General features: G+C 44.3%; 1 protein-coding gene and 1 non-coding gene across 2 annotated transcripts in view; both read right to left on the reverse strand.

Moving 5' to 3' along the window:
- Positions 1–14,483, reverse strand: part of LOC145391976 (CDAN1-interacting nuclease 1) — a 186,816-nt gene that overhangs the window by 1,399 nt on the left and 170,934 nt on the right. The window lies entirely within an intron of this gene.
- Positions 5,890–6,008, reverse strand: LOC145391999 (5S ribosomal RNA). Its single transcript, XR_013895940.1, has one exon. It is a non-coding gene; the product is annotated as a 5S ribosomal RNA (ribosomal RNA).

Here is a 14,483-nt window from a genome sequence, read left to right on the forward strand (position 1 = left end):
AAAGGACATTAAAGGGTGAAATGAGATAAGTATAGTATGGAAAAAAGTACAGTATGAAACATTCTGGCTACTTACAGCAAGTCCCTGGCCACCTCGATGAATAACCTCCTCCTCTCGGACTCTGACAGTAGGAATGATTTCCTGAAGCACTTGCAGTACACTGTCCCTGAAGTCTTGCACTGAACTTAGTTAATAACACACAGAAGTCCGTTCTCTTCACAGTGTGCACTCTTGTCTAAATAATGCTCCATTGTAACTTACTAAGTGTTGCACTTTAACTTTTCCCATTCATATAATTTTCCAAAGCCAAAACAAACAAGTCTATTTATGTTAAATTTTTTTTCTATTGAGTCTTTTCTCTCATAACTTTAAATCCTTAACACAACACACTGTTTTTTTCACTGCACAACACTCTAATTCCTGTGTGGTCTAGTGGAGAAGTTCTTGCTGTTTATTCACTGTCAGAGTCCATTCCTGTGTGGTCTAGTGGAGAAGTTCTTGCTGTTTATTCACTGTCAGAGTCCGAGAGTATCACTGGCAGGCGACCTAGGAGTGCATCGCTGGGTCGTGGTGATGGCGTACCCACTGCAGACGACTCTGAAGACAGCCGCAAACTCACGTTGAGCAGTGACTCCACCGTGGCTGATGTGCTGGGCTGTGGCTCAGAGCATGAAGGCCTGTCTTGAGGAGGCAACGGAGTGGAGCCAGGGCTGGGCACAGCGGGGGTCACGGGCCTGAAAAAACTGTCAATGGTTGATTGACGCAAGGAACGACGATTCTGACGATTGATGATGCACTGCCTGAATGCATGCACTTCCTCCATGAGTCCCAAGGGCCCCATCTCCCTGTCGCAGTCCAGGTGTTCCAGGTAGTCTAGGATGAACTCTAGATGTTCCCGGAGTGCACTCAGCTTGGGGATGGCTGGAGTAGTGTCCTGCTGAGAGGAGTCCGCATCATCGTCGCCTTCAGCGTCGGAATCTTCAAGTTCGGTACTGACACCTGCAACCGAAGACACGATCTCGATATCAGACAATGTCTGATACCCAGGATCGCCCTCGTCGTCATCCAACCACTCACGAACATCATCCACATCTACATCGTCGCCATGCGTACGTAGCTGTGCATGGAAGCCATCCACGTCAAAGCCTAGAAAATCATACTCCACATCCGTTCCGAGAAGCAGACGAGACCAACTATTTTCCAGAGTCTTCACAGGGACTTCCTTCCATGCACTAGCCCAGTTGTACAGCGCAGACTTGATGTTGTAGCGGCAAAGGTTTTCCAAAGTCCGCTTGCCTCGTGTGTCCCGTCCCTCCCTGCGCTCGTCCTCGTCCTCGGGAACAACCATCACCTCGTCCAGGAACTTCCGACGGTATAGGTGCTTTGTTGCCACGATCACTCCTTGATCCATTGGTTGGATGAGAGCAGTTGTATTAGGTGGCAGAAACATGCACCTAATACAGCCATTTTCAGCAACCAAGTCCTTGTCGCACGGGTGGGGAGGTGCATTGTCGAGGAGGAGGGCCTTTACCTGGTCGCGCGGGATTCCCAGTGTCTTCATCTGGTAATGGATGACCTCCTTGACGAAGTGACGGTGAAACCAGTCTTTGAAGATCACAGCTGTGAACCATGCCTTCAAAGAATGGTACCAGACGACAGGAAGGACATCCATCACCCCACGAAGGCACCAAGGCTGCTTTGCGCGGCCAACTACAACGGGCTTAAGCCGGTGCATGCCGTTAGCACTGGCACAACACAAAGCAAATATCCGTTCCTTGGAAAGCTTGTGGCTAGGTACACGCTTCTCCGTCTCCTCGGCTAGAGTGTTCGTTGGCAGCGAGCGATAGAATAGGCCAGTTTCGTCAGCGTTGTAGACTTGACCGAGAGTTAGGCCCTCCCTGTCGATCAAGCCCTTCACCTTGTGCCGAAACTCGTCAACTACATCCTCGTTAGCGTCCAATGCTTCGCCATGTGCTTTACGGTTGGTAAGGCCATGCCGCAACTTGAACGCGAAGAGCCAATCCTCGGATGCCTTGAAGTCTAGGGCGTCATGAAGCCTGGCGAACTTCTCAGCAGCAGCCTTCAGCTCCATTCCACATACCATCACACCAGCAGCACGTTGTTGTCGATACCAAATCAACATGGATCGGTCGATTTCTGCAAACTTGGGGGTAAACATAACCTTCCTTTCCACGTTGCATTTGCTTCTCGACAAGAAGTCAGCCATGTACTGCATGAGTTTGTCTTGGGACCTCTTGATATCAAACAAAGTAGACCGGGCCAGGTTAAACTCGCGGAGAATGTGGGAAGAAGACCACCCAGCATCTACTTTCTCCAATATCTCCCGTTTCTTCTCCAGAGTCAACACCACTCTCTTCCTTTTCTCAGGTGGCGAGGCTATCATCACACACACCAAGAGGAGGCCCAAGAGCAGCAGGAGGCCCTGCAGCAGGTAGGGCACCACCACAAAAGCGATCATGTGGGCAGCCATTACGATGAGCGTGCACTCGCAGCGAGAGACAGGCGGAAAATGGGGAGGATGTAGCGGCGCTCTATCGGACGTTGGAGGAATGACGCGCCACAACAATGCTCTCCCACGCCGCACGCGGTAAGTTCAAATTACGGACGGGAAAAAATCGTTTATATTTTTTAAATTTTTTTGGGTTTTCGGACCATTTTGGGAATATTGGATCCCAGGACGATTATGTCCGGGTAGTGGGGATGTTCGGTTATTGGGCATCCGGATATTAGAGTGATTACTGTATGATCTTTCCAAGATAAGTCCCGAGTAAATGAAACCCAAAGCACGTTCAACGATGATGCAGGATTAAGCTGAATATTATTAAACATTAGTGGGTATACCTGTGGAAGATTTTGTCGGGTTGATAGGTGCAAAAACTGAGTCTTTGATGCATTAAAAACAACCAGATTAATTTTACCCCAGTCAGAGATACGAGCCAAGTCAGACATTAGGTGTGCCAAAGCCTCATCCCTTGTTTGTTGAAGTAACTGCTGAGATGGACATTGTGGGAATTGAATGGAAAAGTTAAGGGTGGAGTCATCAGTGTATGAGTGGATAGGGTTAGATGTACAGCATAGAAGGTCATTGATGAATACAAGGAAGAGAGTTGGTGATAGGACAGAGCCCTGAAGAACACCACTGTTAATAGATCTAGGAGAAGAACGATGGCTGTCTACAACAGCGGCTATAGAATGACCAGAAAGGAAGCTAGAGATGAAGGTACAGATAGAAGGATAGAAACCGTAAGAGGGTAGTTTGGAAATTAAAGATTTACTCCAGACTCGATCGAAAGCCTTTGAGATGTCAAGTGCAATGGCAAAGCTTTCGCCACAGTCCCAAAAGGAGGATGACCAGGAGTCTGAAAGGTAGGTGAGAAGATCGCCTGTGGAGTGTCCCTGACGGAACCCATACTGACGATCAGAAAGAAGGTTGTGATAGGAAAGATGCTTTAAAAATTTTCTATTAAGAACAGACTCGAAAACTTTGGAGATACAGGATGTTAAAGCAATTGGACGATAGTTAAAGGGTTGGAAATGGTCACCCTTCTTTGGGACTGGCTGAATGAGAGCAAACTTCCAGCAAGATGGAGAGGTACAAGTTGATAGACAAAGGCGAAAGAGTTTGCCTAGGCAGGGTGTGAGCACAGAAGCACAGTTCTTGAGAACAACAGGAGGGACTCCATCAGGCCCATATGCCTTATTAGTATTGAGGCCTGTGATGGCAGAAGATACATCAACTGAAGAAATTTTAATGTTAGCCATGAGGAAGTCAGAGGGGGGAAGTGATGGAGGAACAGCACCAGAATCTTCTAAGGTGGAATTGGAGGAGAAAATCTGAGTGAAGAGATCTGCTTTATCAGTAGAAGAAACAGCTACAGACCCATCAGAGTAGAAAAGAGGAAGGAAGGATGATGAGGTAAGTTGTCAGAAAGGTTTTTGGCAAGGTGCCAGAAGGAGCGGGAAGAATTCGAGTTAGAGAGTTGAGAGCATTTTGTACGGATGAAATTATTTTTAAAACAGTGAAGAACAGGCTTAGCATGATTTCAGGCAGAAATGTGAAAGATGTGATTCAGGGGTGGGTTGGCTCCGGTACCTTTTATAGGCCCTCTCCTTGTTGCAGACAGCATTAGAACAAGTGTGATTAAACCAAGGCTTTCTTGCATTAGTCAAAGGATATGAGAAAGGAATGTATGCTTGCATGCCCAAGAGAATAACCTCTGTAATACACAAGGCACACTCAGATGGCTCCCCGCCATGGAAGCAATAATCATTCCAGGAAAAATCAAAGAAGTACTGCCTGAGGGCCTCCAAATCCGCAGTGATAGGACAGGTTAAGGTGATAAGGTTGTGATCGGAGGAGCCCAACAGAAAGAAAAGATTAACAGTGTAAGCAGAAGGATTAGTTGTAAGGAAGAGATCAAGTATGTTGGAGCTCTCTCCAAGGCGGTCAGGGATATGGGTAGGGTGCTGTAAAAGCTGCTCTAGGTCATTAAGGGTAGAAAAGGTGCAGCCTTGTTCACCAGGTGGATCAGTGAAAGGAGAGGAGAGCCAAAGGTGGTGGTGAACATAGAAATCTTCAAGAATGAAGATTTCAGAGAAAGGAGAAATGGACAGAACATGTTCCATCGTAGAAGTATGATAGTCACAGAATTTTTGATAGTAGAATTAGGAGATAAGTAAACAGCACAGATATATTTAGTCAGAGAACGACAGGAAGGCCAAAGCCAGAGTGTAGAGAATTCAGAAGAATTGAGTTCAGGAACACGAGAGCAAGATAAGTTGTTGTGTATATATACACAACAGCCACCTTTGGCTTTGAAATAAGTATAGAGAATGTAGGAGGATACAGAAAAGAGTTTGCTGTCAGCTGCCTCAGACAGCTGGGTCTCAGTTTGATAAAGAAGGTGAAGTTTAGAGAAGGAGAGGTGGTGCTCAACAGAGCGAAAGTTAGAGGAAAGGCCACGAATGTTGCAGAAATGAAGAAGGAGAGAGTCAGACAGTGGTTCCAGGGATCTTGAGTCATCACCGGGAGAGGGGCAGAAGGTGGGGGCATTTATGGTCCCCCCCCACCCCCCGAGGACTCCGAGGCTATGTTATTCGATGCCATTTTTTCAAAATTTTGAAAAGGAAGTGTGGTGTGTACTGTTCATGTAGTTTCGTGTTGATAGTTAGGGGAACTTGTATTGGAGCGCATGCTGGCCTACTCTCTGTGTTCCTGACACTGAAAAAGTTCAGCAAAGGGGGATGGACAGGACCTAGTCCTGAGGGCTGATGAAACGGGAGCTCCAGCTCTCCCTGTCATCAGCTTTCCATCCGCCTTGGGAGTACTGCCCTGCTCGACTGGTGCTACAATCTACTCCTCCAACTCTAATGTTGGAGGAACTCTAATGACAGAGGGCAGTGTTTAGAAAATTATCATTCTGTTGTTTGCACATGATGCTGTACTGTTAAGTGAATATGAAGGGGAACTGCAAGGCTTGGGAATGAGTCTGGGATAATTTGTAAGAAACATAATATGAAAGGTGAATGTAGGGAAGAGAGTTGTGGTCTTCGAGAGAAATGAAGTCGCTGAATGCTCAGTGATACTGGATAGTGAGGAGATGGAAAATGTGATTGCATTTAAATACCTTGGGTAGTGTGATGAGGATGGAAGCTGAGGGGATGAAGTGCTTGAAAGAGTACAACAGGGAAAAAAACCTTGCTGGCTCATTGAAAGCAGTGATAAGGAATAGCGAAATGAACATTCATTCATTCACTGCCAGACGCCATGTATCCCAAACAGGGTGGCCAAGGGCTTAGAGTTAATTGTTTTACAGGGAGGGGCACTAATCCTCCACCAACCCCACTTGACATGTAGGGAGAACGTTATGCCAACAGCATCTGGTGTTCCCAGGCGGTCACCCATCCAAGTACTAACCAGACCCAACGTTGCTTAACTTCGCTGATCGGACGGGAAGCGGTGTACTCAACGTGGTATGGCCGAAGTGAACATGGATGTACAAAAAGGAACTGCATGACAGTATTGTGATACAATACCAATTCTAACATAAGAATGCAAAGACTGAACCTTTTTGGAAGGACACAAGTCAAGAGAAAGCAGTGGAAATAAGCTATCTGAGAGAAGCATGTGGTGTTACATGAAGAGACGCTCTGACAAACGAGGAAGTGGGGGAGCTTTGTGCTGTGATGCAGATGTGACAGAAAGCATTAGGAGAAATACAATGAGGTGGTTTGGCCATGATGGAGAACGAGAGACTAACGAGGACAGCGTATGTCAGTGTGGTGGAGGGGGGGGGGGACCAAGGATGAGATGGAGGGATGGAATGGAGAGGGATATGAGAGAGGCAGGGTGTACACTGGGGGGGAAGGGCAGCGAAATGGCAAGGGAGAGGGCAACATGGAGGTGATTTGTTTGTCGCCACCCCTTACAGGATTAGGGGGTCTGGCTTTACAGTCAGACTCTAATTAAGAGTGGGACCATACAGCTGAGGGAAGCAAAATTCCTACTGGCTTTCAACCTGTCTCAATAAGCTCCTAAAGGTCAAGTGTGAAACAATCAGATCAGATTAATTCTGATAAGCAAGGACCCCACTTCTTAGAACTGGATGTTTAGTAAACTAATAGCATTTCTCTGATCATGCACCCCTTGAGATACAATCTTTTCAGAGAAACCACAAGTGCGATCAGTAGATACTATACCCTGTTTACTCTAACTTCCTAAAACAGTCATCTTTTCATCTTGGATACTGAGCTGTGACAACAGGGTAACACTTAAATATAATGCTAGTCATGAAGAAGTGCCATGGAAAGGAAGCAGAGTTGGAGCAGTCTTTTTTTTGAAGCTGAACAAGGCGAAATAGGCTACAAATTTTAATAAATGAATTATCTATCCTGAAGCTGTTTATCATACCTCTTTAATTCTATACTACTTTTTGGACTTGTTATGCAATCTAGGCCACTGATACTGAACAATAACATAGTAATCCCTCATTTATCCAGACATGCAGTATCCAGACCTGTTCATTATCCGATGACTCCATTTACTTGCAATTATCCGGACGTAAAAATCCCCTAGAAATTTGGCTGGCAAGCCGACAAGTTCAAACAATTAGTATCGTGGCCGCTGGGCTTTAGCCTTGTGCAGGCAATAGGCTGTAACTCACACCCTGAGCTAAAATGTCAGTCCGCCCCTGTACTGAATGGTCAAAGTCGTGTGCTGGCCTGTTCACTCCCTACAAACCTCCAACATCTGAGTATTACCAACAGTAACCCACAAGCATGTCAAAATGCCCGTAGGCATCCCCATCACATCACCAAAGTCACACAGCCACCAGGATTAGTCTTTTTCAACTGCCACCACATATGTAACACAGACCACAAGCCACAAGTAAGCAGAAAATGCCCGTCCGTCTCTACACCAGACGTCCAAAGTCACCTGTCCACCTCTACACTGAATGTCCAAAGTTGCCCGGTCACCAGGAGTTGTGTTTCCCAATGGCCAACAAGTGTGTAAGACGGGCCACATGCCACAAGTTGGATGAAAGCGCTCGTCCGCTTCGCGTCAGAAGGGTGAAAATCCTGCCCAAAGCCTCGCTTCTCCCCTCCTCTCATCCCTCCTCCATACCCTCCCATGCTCCCTGCCTTGCTAGCCCTGCCTCCTGGCTCGCCCCTCATTCTTCAGTCTCTCCCCTACTTCGCACTGAAAGCACTGACCCGTGCATCTTTAAAGTTTTTGGTGCTGTATTTGAATACTATTGGCTGTATCAAAAGTCCATGAAATCCCTGAGAAAGCTCATGAAATTCTGCATCTAGAAATATGCTTAACTCTTGCAAGGTGGGGCAAAATTTTGCATTAGGATGGTGGGAAGTTATATGAAGGTATGTTTTACTCTTGAACAACATTTATTCTCACAAAAGTTTTGTTATTTTACTCAACAGTTTTCTGTGTTTTTATTAGCTTATAGTATAAACACCAGCAAAGATGAAGGTATACCATTAATACCAATAAAACCAATTTCTGGTGGCATATTTGGCTGTGGGTTGTTTTATTTTATTTTTTTGTGCCCCAGGAGCAGCTATCACTCACGTCACAAAGATAACTGATTTTCCAACCATCTTCAGGTTTTTTGTGGATTTTTGTTGTTTATGCAATGTTTTCTTGGTGGTTAGTATTAATATGGATATTCCTATGAATGTTTTGATGTCTCAATATGGCAGAATGACCGGAAAACTATCTATGTATTGCCAGACTCCTCAATCCTGTACGTGGTGGCCACAAACAAATCGCCTCCACGTCACCCTGTCCCCCGCCATTTCACTGCCCTGCTTCCAACTCACACCCCCCTCTCTCATATACCTCTCCACCCCATCCCTCTATCTCATCCTCGGCCTCCCCCTCCCTCTCCCCCCCTCCACCTCACTCACACTCTCCTTGTCAGTCTCTCACCCTCCATCCTCTCCACATGGCCAAACCACCTCAGTGTGTTCCTCCTAACGATTCCTATCACATCCACACCACAAAGCTCCTTTATATCCTCATTTGTCAGCCTGTCTCTCCTTGTGATTCCACAGGCTCCTCTTAACTCATTTCCACTGCCCATACTCTTGACTTGTGTCCTTCCAACAGTGGTGGGCAGTGCAAACGAAAAAGGACCTTGCGCTAGTGCAAAGCGCAATCCACAGTTCACTACCTTGTGCAAGCGGAAATGTGCAATCTGATAAATATTTAGCTAGCGCAATGTTGCAAAGCGCAAGCGCAAACCATTTGCATATATTTTTGGGATTTACTGAAAAATATTGAGATATTCAAATAAAACAGCATACCTACTTACTTTTATTTATTATTATTATTTTCTATTATTTGTAATTTGCGCAAGTGCATAATGTAATATTTAGCTTGTGCAATGTTGCAAAGCACTAGCGCAAATAATTTGCATATATTTGTTGGAATTACTGTAAAATATATATCGGTATAATTAAATAAATTACTAAATTAGCAACCTGCCCACCACCCACGGTTACTGAGGTACAGTAGGTCATTGTCCAGGAAAAACAGCCTTTATTTACCAAGGTATTGGCAAAGATCACGTGATTACTGTATCATCAACTCACTCTCTCTCTCTCTCTCTCTCTCTCTCCGACAGATGAGGGAGGGAATGGAGAATAAGAGAGAGAGGAGGGAAGGAATGGAGAATAAGAGCGGGAAGAGGGACGAAGTTTATGCCTTATCTCCTCACTCAAAGGGACGCTCCTTTGCCATTCCCGTATTTATTCTCTCTCTCTCTCTCTCTCTCTCTCTCTCAGAATAATGCTCTTTATCTCTCTCTCTCTCTTGTCTTGTCAAGAAAATTTATTTAATAATTCAATATAGATATACAATAGCATATGTAATTTGTTACAAAAAATAAAAAATCATGAAAACAGAGTATTTAAAGCAAATATCCACAGCCTAATAAATTATTAGGATGTGGATATTTGATTTAAATAATATGTTTTAATGGTTTTTGTAAGGAATTGTATATGCTAATCTTAATAAGTAATGTATATTTATTATTATTTACTAATAATAATAATTTTAAAAATATTAAAAATACATTATGTTGAAGCATACAGTATTAAGAAATGCTACTACCCCCTTCCCTCCTGCCTCCCCCCACCAAGTTCCAACCCACCCTCGCGACCCGCCCCAGCCTCCCCCATCCATTGTCCAGCCATGCGGGAAGCTCCCAAGACCACGTGTCCCCTGGAAGCCCACGTGTCCCTTGGATGGCGCAGTGCACAATCCACAGGGCAGGTGCGCAAGGCAGGTGCACAAGCGCAAATTTAGTTGTGCAAGCGTAACTAAGTTTGCGCTTGCGCGCCTGCCTTTTCATGTGCACAAGCGCAAAATTGCGCATGGTCTCGTGCGGTGCGCAATGCGGAAACGGTATCACCAGAGCACAAGGGCACACAACTGCGCTTTGCGCAAGTGTTTGCGCACCTGCCCAGCACTGCCTTCCAACAATGCCCAAGCTTCACTTCCATATGTTAGAGTTGGTATCACAATACTGTCATGTAGTAACTTCTCTGTTTCTCACTTCCCTGTTTCTTATCACTTCTTTCAAGGAAACAGCAACCTTTCTTCCTTGTTGTATCCTTTCAAGCACTTCACCCTCCAAACTTCCATCCTTACTCATCACACCACCCAAGTACTTAAACGTACTCACATTTTCCATTTCCTCATCATCCAACCTCACTGAACATTCACAGACTTCACCTCTCTCGAAGACCATAACTTTACTCTTCCCTACATTCACCTTTAGATTCCGTTTCTTACACACTCTCCCAAACTCATCCACCAAGCCTTGCAGCTCCCCTTTGTCTTCACTCAACAACACAGTATCATCTGCAGACAACAGTACAGGGACTTTCCAAACACTACTCTCTCACACCAGGGTCACTCCAACATCCACTGCCCTACCTTGTACCTCTTTTATTACCCCACCCATGTACAGATTGAATAACCATGGAGACATGACACATCCCTGTTGCAACCCAACCTTCAAAGAGAAAAATTCACTCAGTTCACCCTCCACACGCACTGCAGCCTTAGCACCATCACACATACTCTTCACAGCATTCAACAACTTCCCATCTACTCCATATATTCTTAATACTTTCCACAATCTGGAAAACACTGCCAAAATTTAAAGGGGTACTGTATGTATAGTTTTTTCTTTTTTTTCATGGTTTTCTTGGCACAGTATTTAGCATTATTTTGGATATTCCTTATGTGTGATTTCATGTATAAATATGGCAGATTGACCTGAAAACAGTGCCAAAATTAGGAGGGGTACTGTATATACAGTACATGTAGGGTGTTTTTTGGTTTTCTATGTTTTTTTTTGGCATGGTTTTCATGGCATTTAGCATTACTTTGGATATTCCTGTGTGTGTTTTGATGTCTAAATATGCCTGATTGACTGGAAAACACTGCCAAAATAAGCAGAGGTACAGTACAAATAGGTTAAGTATAGGTTGGGTTGTGTATTGGTAGGATTTGGGTATAATAAGGGGGGATAACGTTCATCATCCGCATACTGCCACTACCCAGACATGCCTTTGGCTCTTATTACGTCAGATAATTGAGGGAGTACTGTATTTGTTGTTCCAGTTTTCCTTAACAAAACTTTCAAACTTGTGGGTTTTAGAATAAAACTCTATTTAGTAGGGAAAGAGGGGTATAGTGCTTAACCCTTGCTATGCTGGTTATTTGTAAGGCAGTTTACCTCCTCTGAGTCATTGTTTTATAACCTATGTAGACTGTACTTCATATGAGGCTTGCAGTGTGGCCTGTGCAGACCTTCATTATGTCTTATATGAGATCTGCAGCTCAGCATGGGGTAACTAGCTAACAGATCCATAACTGGTACTGCAAGGTAGTTCCAGGGTAATATTCAGCTAGGCAGTAAGGAAGGAAGGATTATGGCAATATGGTACCAAGGCAGAAGGGAATAAGTGTACAATGTGAAAAGCAATAAGAAAATTTATAATATTGGAAACAGAAATAGAGGGAGAGTCACCTACTAAATCACAAGCTGTGCAGGCCGACATAGTGAGGAAAGGAAGGGGGAAGCTAAGAGGTGGTGTTGGAGTGTAGATGAGCAATGAAGAAAATGGTGATGGCTAGTCATAAGGCAGTTACAGTGTGAAAAGACAGGCTAAGGGTCATGGCTCATTAAATGGCCCTGACCGAGGCTGTTACGGCCTAAGCAAAGACAAGCACAGATAGTCTCCCATCAATGATTGGGGTGGGATGATGTGTACCAGAGAAGAACTGAGGGTTTAATACGATGAGGTTTGTTGTGAACAGCTTGTTCATTACCTGCAATCCTGATAAGGCTACGAACCAAGCATAAGTGAACTGACTTTTTCTGAACAGAAAGGCAGAACCACTCCGGAATCTGGGTGATTAGATGAGAAAAAAGCACAGTGTGAAAGGAAGTGAGCACACTGACAGAATCGGGGAAGATAGCAAACATGGAGAAAGAGAAATCAAAGCAAAAGAAATTGCATATTGTTATACAGTGGGAATACTTGCCAAGAAAGTGTACTTTGGAAGGAGGAGTCAGAGTATACAACAGCAAAACCGACACCATGGCAAAATTTGGAGCCACCAGTAAAAATATGCATGACAGAAGAGTGGCAGGAAACATGTTCAAGAAAATGGGAGCAAAGAGTAACTTGGGAAAGAAGAGACTTAAGACAAGGGAGAAGAGAAAGGCAGGCCACAGCAGGAGGCAGAAGCCAAGGTGGGAAGGACATTAAATGAAGTGGAAGAATAGGAGGAGAAATGAAATCGACAGATTAAAGAAAGGTGGTGAGAACATGAAGGGGGAATGGAAGAGAGAGAAATGAGACTGCGTGAGAAGAACATTGGAGAAGACTGGGAGGACAGAGTAGCTTATTTGTAGGAAACTGAAGGAGACATGCACAGGACCTAGCAGTGAGAGGAGAATGACGATAAGATGGGAGGTGGGGGTGAGAATGCCAGATCAAATACAGTGGGAGTTGACTGAAAAGCACCAATAGCTAAATGAAGACCAGTATGATGAACAGAATTTAGCTTTAAAAGAGTGTAATTGGGGGTAGAAGAATAAGATTTGGCAACCATAATCGAGTTTAGAAAGAATAAAGATTGGTCAATCTGCCATATTAATTATCTGGATATAACAAAGCCAAAGGCATGTCCGTATAGTGGCGACATCTGGATAATGAACATTGTTCCTCTACCACACCCAGACCCTACCTATACCACCACCAACCTATACCTAACTCATTTGTTCTGTACCTATGCTTAATTTGGCAGTGTTTTTCGGTCTTTCAGGCATATTTAGACATCAAAAAACACATAGGAAACTCCAAAGTAATGCTTAACATCAAGAAAACCATTAAAAAAAAAAACACTGAAAATAAAAAAACACCCTACCTATACACCACTGTATGTACAGTACCCCTCCTAATTTTGGCATGTTTTCAGGTCAATCTGCCACATTTAGACATCAAAACACACACAGGAATATCCAAAATAATGCTAAACACCAAGAAAACCATGAAAAAAACACCGAAAACCAAAATAACCCAACCAATAAATGACTGTATGTACAATACCTCTCCTAATTTTGGCACTGTTTTCAGGTCAATCTGCCATATTTACACATCAAAACACACATGATTTTCCTTATTAATGCTATATATCATGGAAACAATACATAAACAACAAAAATCCACACAAAAAAATGACAACAGTTTGAAAATCTGTTGTCTGTGATGAGTGATTGCTCCCGGGGCTCAAAAAAAAATTCCATGGCCAAATCTGCCACCATAAGTTAGTTACTGTACATAGGTATAAAATTTATACCATCATCTTCACTGGTGTTTATACTACAAGATAAGCTAATAAAAACACATAAAACTGACAAATAAGAATACGAAACTCAAGCACGAATAAAGTGTTCAAGAGTAAAGCTTACCTTCATATAACTTCCCACCATCCTAATTCAAAATTTTGCCAGCATCTTCCAAGAGTTAAGCATATGTCTAGATGCAGAATTTCATGAGCTTTCTTCTGGACACCACGGAATTTCCATACAACCAATATTTGTCAAGTGAATCATAAGAAAAAAAAGAAAACTCATGAGCCAATGCTATCACGACGGAATAGGGTAAAGACTGAGGGAGTGAGGGGGGAACCAGGAGGGTATGGGGGAGGGAAGGGAGGGAGATGAGAGGTGAGGCTGTGGGCAGGATTCTCCTCCTCCTGTTATGAGAAGGATGGGCGCTTTTGTCATACATTTACTCGTGGCTTGCGGTCTGTGAGACGCCGAGTGGCTATGCAGAAACATCTATCTGTCTATCTATCTATTGCCAGACGCCTCAATCCCGTTTGGGGTGGCCACAGACAAATCGCCTCCAAGTCGCCCTGTCCCCCGCCATTTCACTGCCCTGCTCCCAACTCACACCCCCCTCTCTCATATACCTCTCCACCCCATCCCTCCATCTCATCCTCGGCCTCCCCCTCCCTCTTCCCCCCTCCACCTCACTCACATACACTCTCTTCGTCAGTCTTTCACCCTCCATCCTCTCCACATGGCCAAACCACCTCAGTGTGTTCCTCCTAACGCTTCCGATCACATCCACATCCACACCACAACGCTCCTTTATATCCTCATTCGTCAGCCTCTCTCTCCATGTGACTCCACAGGCTCCTCTTAAATAACTCATTTCCACTGCTCTCACTCTTGACTTGTGTCCTTCCAACAACGTCCAAGCTTCACTTCCATACGTTAGAGTTGGTATCACAATACTGTCATGTAGTAACATTTTCACTTCCATGCTCACTTCCCTGTTTCTTATCACTGCTTTCAAAGAACCAGCAACCTTTCTTCCCTGCTGTACCCTTTCAAGCACTTCACCCTCCAAAC

The sequence above is a fragment of the Coenobita brevimanus genome, chromosome 20 (genome assembly GCF_032717465.1).
Source record: "Coenobita brevimanus isolate Jiangsu-jjx chromosome 20, ASM3271746v2, whole genome shotgun sequence".
Classification (NCBI taxonomy): domain Eukaryota; kingdom Metazoa; phylum Arthropoda; class Malacostraca; order Decapoda; family Coenobitidae; genus Coenobita; species Coenobita brevimanus.